The sequence below is a fragment of the Orycteropus afer genome, unplaced genomic scaffold, assembly GCF_000298275.1.
Source record: "Orycteropus afer afer isolate SDZICR_OR568_19922 unplaced genomic scaffold, OryAfe1.0 scaffold00395, whole genome shotgun sequence".
Lineage (NCBI taxonomy): Eukaryota > Metazoa > Chordata > Mammalia > Tubulidentata > Orycteropodidae > Orycteropus > Orycteropus afer.
In genome coordinates this window covers 2,036,576-2,043,923 of record NW_006921982.1, presented here as the reverse complement: position 1 = coordinate 2,043,923, position 7,348 = coordinate 2,036,576, and positions in this window count along the sequence as shown.

The window sequence follows — 7,348 nt, the reverse complement described above, 5'->3', positions numbered from 1 at the left end:
GTAGGGTAACAAGGGAACGTGTTCAGTGCAGATCAGTGAGTAAGCACAAGCCCGCCTTGTTTCAGTACCTATGCTTAAACCATTAACTTACTCATTGCAAATACTTTTTCTAAACAACATAACCATTGGCTACACACATGGACTTCATCAGAGGAAGTACACAGAAATCAAATCAACTATATCTGTGGAAAAAAAGTGGTGAAGAAGCTCATTGTCTTCAGCCAAAAGACGGTGAAGGCATGACTGTGGAACACATCATCAATTACTAATATGCAAGCTCAAATTGAAGATGCAGATGATTACAACAAGACCATAAGAGAAAAAATATGACCTTGGTTATATCCTTCCTGCTTTTAGAGACCATCTAAAGAATAGATTTGACACACTGAATATCAATGACTGAAAACCAGAGGAATTGTGGGATGACATCATGAATATCATCCATGAAGAAAGCAAAAGGTCAATAAAAATACAGCAAAGGAAGAAGAGACCAACATGGATGTCAGAAGAGACTTTGAAAGTTGCTCTAGAATGGAGAATTGCTAAAACAAATGGAAGAAATGACAAGATAAAAGAGCTGAACAGAAGATTTCAAAGAAGAGCTCAAAAAGATAAGGTCAATATTATAAAGAAATGAGCAAATATTTGGAGTTAGAGAACCAAAGTGAAGAACATGCTCACATTTCTCAAGCTGAAAAAACAATTCAAGGCTCAAGTGCAATATTGAGAGATTTTATAGGCAAAATATTGAATGGTGTAGTAAATATCAAAAGAAGATGGAAGGAATACACAGAGTCACTGTACCAAAAATAATGGATTGATGCTGATCCATTTCAGGAGGTGGCATATGATCAAGAATGGTTAGTATTGAAGGAATAAGTCAAAACTCTACTTAAGAAATTGGTGAAAAACATGGCTCCAGAAATTGATAATATACCCATTGAGATGTTTCAATAAATGAATGCTGCACTGGAGGCACTCATTCATATATGCCAAGAAATTTGAAAGATAGCTATCTGGCCAACCAACTGACTGGAAGAGATCCATATTTATATCCATTCCAAAGAAAGGTGACCCCACAGAATGTGGAAATTATTTAATATTATTAATATCACACCTAAGTAAATCCTTACTGAAGATAATTCAAAAATGATGGCAGCAGTTTATTGACAGAGAACTCCCAGAAATGCAACCTGAATTCACAAGAGGATGTGGAATGAGGGATATCATTGCTGATGTCAGATGAATCTTAGCCCAAAGAAAGGAATATCATAAAGATGTTTACTTGTGTTTTATTGACTATGCAAAAACATTTGGTTGTGTGAATCATAACAAATTATGGATAACATTGAGAAGAATGGGAATTCCAGAACTCTTAATTGTGCTCATGAGGAACCTGTACACAGACCAGGAGGCTGTCATTTGGACAGAACAAGGGGATACTGCATAGTTTAAATTCAGGAAGGGAATGTGTCAGGGTTGTATCATTTCACCATACTTACTCAATTTGTATCCTGAGTAACTAACCCAAGAACATAAACTATATGAAGAAGAGCATGGCATCAGGACTGGACTAAGACTCACTAACAACCTGTGATATGCAGGTGACACAACCTTGCTTGCTGAAAGTGAGGTTGACTTGAAACACTTACTGGTGAAGATTAAAGACTAGAGTCTGCAGTATAGATCATTGCAACTCAATATAAAGAAAACAAAAATCTTCACAACTGACCCAATAAGCAGCATCATAATAAATGGAGAAAAGATTGAAGTTGTCAAAGATTTCATATTACTTGGTTTCACAACAAAAACCAGTGGAAGCAGCAGTCAAGAAATGAGACATTGTATTGCACTGGGAAAATCGGATGCAAAAGACCTTTTTAAAGTACTGAAGAGCAAAGATGTCTCTTTGAAGACTAAAGTAAATCTAACCCAAGACATGGTCTTTTCAATCACCTCATATGCATGTGAACACTGGACAGTGAATAAGGAAGACCAAAGAAGAGTTGATGCTTTGGGGTTATGGTGTTGGCAAAGAATGCTGAAAGTACCATGGACTGCCAGAAGAATGAACAAATCTTTCCTGGAATAAGTGTAGCCAGATTGCTCCTTGGAAGCGAGAATGGCCAGATTTTATCTTACCTACTTTGGTCATGTTGTCAGAAGGAACCCTGGAGAAGGACATCATGCTTGGTAAAGTGGAGAGTCAATGGAAAAGGGGAAGGCCCTCAATGAGATGGATTAGCACAGTGGCTGCAATGATGGGCTCAGGCATAGTAACTGAAGAAGAGTTGATGCTTTTTAGTTGTGGTGTTAACCAAGAATACTGAATGTATTGGGCTCGCACAGGACTGGGCAGCATTTTGGTTTTTTGTGAATAACGTTGGTGTGAGTTGGAGCCAACTTGATGGCACCTAGCAACAACAGTGTTAAAAATCGAATGATGCAGGAACCATCAAAAAAGATAGAAGGAATACACAGAGTCACTGTACAAAAAAGAACTGGTCGATGTTCAACTATTTCAGAAGGTGGCATATGATCAAGAACCAATGGCATGGAAGGAAGAAGTTGATGCTTCACTGAAGAAAATGGTGCAAAACAAGGATCCAGGAATTGACAGAACACTCATTGAAATGATTCAACAAATGAATGTCATCCTGGAGACACTTACTAGTCTATGCCAAGAAATTTTGAAGACAGCTACCTGGCCAACTGACTGGAAGAGATCCATATTTGTATTCATTTCAAAGAAAGATGCCCCAATAGAATGTGGAAATTATGGAGCAATATCGTTAATATCACAAGCAAGTAAAATCTTCCTGAAGATAATTTAAAAGTGTTTACAGCAATATATTGACAGAGAACTTCCAGAAATGCAAGTTGGATTCAAAAGGGGATGTGAAACAAGGGATATCATTGCTGATGTCAGATAGATCTTGGCTGAAAACAAAGAATGCAGGAAAGATATTTATTTGTGTTTTATTGACTATCCAAAAGCATTTGACTGTGTGGATCATAACAAATTATGGATAACATTGAGAAGAATAAGAATGCCAAAACATTTAATTGTGTTCATGAGGAACCTGTACATAGACCAGGAGGCTGTTGTTAAAACAGGAAAAGGTCATACTGCATGGTTTAAAATCAGGAAGAGAGTGTGTCAGGATTGTATCTTTTCACCATACTTATTCGATCTGTAAACTGAGCAATTAATCTGAGAAGGTGGCCTATATGAAGAATAATGGGGCACCAGGATTGGAGGAAGACTAGTTAAACAACCTGTGATATATGCAGATGACACAACCTTATTTACTGAAAGTAAAGATGACTGAAAATACTTACTGATGAAGACTAAAGCCTACAGTTGTCAGTATGGATTAAACCTCCACATAAAGAAAACAAAAATCTTCACAACTGAACCAACAAGCAGCATCACAATAAATGAAGAAAAGATTGAAGTTGTTAAAGATTTCATATTACTTGGCTCTACATTCAATACACATGGAAGCAGCAGTCAAGAAATCAGATGATGTATTGCATTGGGCAAATCTGCTACAAAAGACCTCTTTCAAGTGCTGAAGAGGAAAGATGTCTCTTTGAAGACTAAAATGTGCCTAAGCCAAGCCATGGCATTTTCAGTAGTCTCATATGCATATGAAAGCTGGACAATGAATAAGGAAAACTGAAGAAGAGTTGATGCTTTTGAGTTGTGTTAACCAAGAATACTGAAAGTACCATGGACTGCCAGAGAACTAACAAATCTGTCTTGGAAGAAGTGCTCCCAGAATGCTCCTTGGAAGCAAGAATGGCCAGTCCTCGTCTCACCTACTTTGGTCATGTTATCAAAAGGGACCTTTCCCTGGAGAAGGATATCATGCTTGGTAAAGTGGAGGGTCAGAAAAAAAGGGGAAGGCCTTCAATGAGATGGATTGGCACAGTGGCTGCAAAGATGGGCTCAAATATAGCAGGAATTGTGAGGCAGGTGAAGGACTGGAATGTGTTTCTTTCTCACGTTGTTGTTGTTATGTGCTGTCAAGTCAGACCTGACTCATAGCGACCCCTCGTTCGGTTTCTGAGGGTGACTATAAGTCAGAGTCAATTCGACAGTCCCTAACGGAAACAACAGTGTCTAAAAAGGAGCTCTGGTGGTTCTGTGGTTAATGCATTGGGCTGCTAAGGAAAAGCTTGGCAGTTCAAACCCACCAGCCATTCTGCCGGAGAAAGATGAGACACTTTGATTTACAGCCTTGGAAACCCTGTGGGGATCATTATGAGTTGGAATTAACACAATGACAGTACATTTGGTTTTGTTTAGTGTGAAAAAAAAAAATGAATGTATTAACTTGAGGAAAACGGATGAAAGGAATGGGAAAAGTATTTGTATGTTTATTTTTTTTAATTACTTAAGTTGGAAAAAATATGAGCACAGTTTTAGTCTTCTGTGTGACTAAGTTTTCCTTTGGAATACATTGTATACCACTCTAATCCTATTCATTAATGAACTATTAATGTAAATGTAGAATAATACTATGTATTTGTAAGAATTTCTACCTCCAGAGAAGTTTTTCTTTAGTTTTTAAAGAATGGTATCATCACCAGATGTTGATTAGTGTTTTCTGAGAGAAAGCATCATGAGCAAGAAAATGAGACAGTATTAGCTTAAACAGATTTCATTGTCCTAAATATGCTGAATATTAGTGGTTGTTTTAAAATACCTTTGCAAATTCTTTAATCATCTTCTCATCTAAGGAGTCTAATCCTCTTCTCCTTTTCCCAGTATTAGCTAGCCTTAGAAACTCACTTCTAACTAATATTATGTGTCGTGGCAGTAACTTTGCCTGACTTCTGTGACTAGGCCATAAAAGAGCATGCAACTTCCACTGGCTCTCTCTTTCCTCCTGGAAGGCTTATCCTTGAAAATGTCACCGTGAGGAAGTCAAGCAGCCACACAGAAAGTTCATGTGAAGATTTTCCAGCAATTGCTCCAGTTGATGTTCCAACTGACAACCAGATGAACTATTAGAGGAGTGATTGAATGAGTGTTCCAACTTCTAACCTTTATGTAACCTCAGCTGATGCCAAAGTAGGTGTTTTCACCAAGCCTTTCAAAATGAATGTTGTTGTTATAAGCATTGAATTTTGAAGCAGCCTGTTATTCAGTAGTTGTTATTTAGCTTTCCATTAGCTAATGTATAAAATAACCTTATAAGAAGCATGAATTATACATGTTTTTCTGAAATTATAGAACCTTTTTGTATATGCACTCCATACAACTAGTATACTGTAGGATTCACTGAAAAATGCCTAATTGTTACTTTTTTTTTTTTTGAAGTTTTTTAAATCATCTCTTTAAAAAATATATATCTTGCTGAGTATTATTTGAAGGAGTTCTGGTGGTGTAGTGGATAAAGAACTTGACTGCTAACCAGAAAGTCAGCAGTTCAAACCCACCAGCTGATCTGTGGAAGAATACGAGATGATCTACTTCCATAAAGATTTACAGACTCAGAAACCCAGTGGAGTTGCTATAAGTCAGAAACTACTCGATGGCAGTGAGTTTGGTTTGGTTGGAGTATTATTTGAGTTACATATCTTAACCCATACTTTATTTCCATAATTGTCAAGAAATGTATGAAACCTGTAGTCTCCCAAGCAGCAAATAATTTCCATTTTGCTGAATGTATATGTAATTTATTTAATTCCGACTCATAATAACCCCCTTTGGGTTTCCAAGGCAGTAAATATGCAAGTAGATTGTTCAGTCTCAGTCTTCCATCTGCAGAGTTCTGGTGGGTTTGAACCACCAACGTTCTGGTCAGAAATCAAATGCCTTAAGCACTATAGCATAGTGGCTAAGATACTTGCCTGCTAACCAGACGGCTGGCGGTTCAAACCCACCAGCCACTCCTCGGAAGGAAGGTTAGGCAATCCTACTTCCGTAGTGATACTGCCTCGGAGACCCAAGGAGGGGTCGCTATGAGTTGGGTTTGACTCGACGGCACATAACAACAACAACAACAACAACAAGCACTATGCCACCAGAGCTCCTATATATGTGTGTGTGTGTGTGTGTGTGGTGTGTGTGTATGTATATATATATATATATATATATATATACACCCACATAAATATGTACGTATAGATATTTATATATGTGTGTGTGTGTATTCTCAAAGCTCCAGAATAATCTGTGAGGAAGTTGATATAATACAAAGTTTCATTACACATATTGGCTTTCTAGATGTAAGACACACAGTACTGAAAAAGCACTCTGTTGTGTTTATTTTTTCCTTTCCCTATATATTCACTTCTCCATCTGTAGTCAACTGTTGTAATGTCATTGTCCATTATTTTAACAGTTTTGTTTCTGTATATAGTCATAATGCATTCATATGCAATATCTCCTAACTGAGGACTTTGTGTTCATAACAGAGATGGCATTTTTTTTCCATGTTGCTATTTTTTTGGTAAAATATCCATGAATAAACCAAAAAAACAAAGCCAGAGAGAACTTAAAATTAGTTTTCAAAATACAGATAGTAAGTGAAACTTTTTGAAGAATGGATATGTGAAAACTACAAATATAATGATAATAAAATATGCTTAATATTCCAAAATAATAATCCTACATTTTTCTCATGACAATTACTAAAGCATATACAATATTTTCCCAGAAGTTATTCTGAATATAAGACAATTATTTAATTAATTCATGGAAAAAATTTTTAGTATCTATTAGAACAGATTTAGGCATAAGAAATACAACAATGAGTAAGAAAAAGTCCTGATGTGCTCAAAATACATTCTAATAAGCAATATAGAGTATAAATGCATAAATAAAGAAAGTGTAATAGAAATACAGGAAGCATTGAATGTTAAGAGAACAAAAAATGAAGGTCAGGGAGTATCCATTGATGAGGACCTAGGTAGGAAGTTGTGGATATGAGTGAGACTCAGATTATTTCAGATGAGAAACAAGATATACCTTAAAAATGGTATTTAGCTAACATTTGAACAATGTGAAAAGCCAAGCTATGTCAACAATCTGAGAAAATAGTATTCTCACCAAAGGGAAAAGCCATCGGAATGGCTGCGAAGTGGATGCGATCTTGGGACCTTAGGAAACCAACCAAAGACCAGCTGGCTGAAGGAACAGAAACCAGGAAAGTAGCTGGAGCAAAACATGGCATTCAGTGCAGGGTTGGAGTCAAGTGGCCTCAGTAAAATGCTGATTGCACTGTGACGTAACCTTGGGCACAATTATTTTATCTGTCAATTGGGACTAGGATTACATCTCCCTCATATGATTGAGGTGATGTTGAATGATTAAAACAGCTAAAGACCTCAG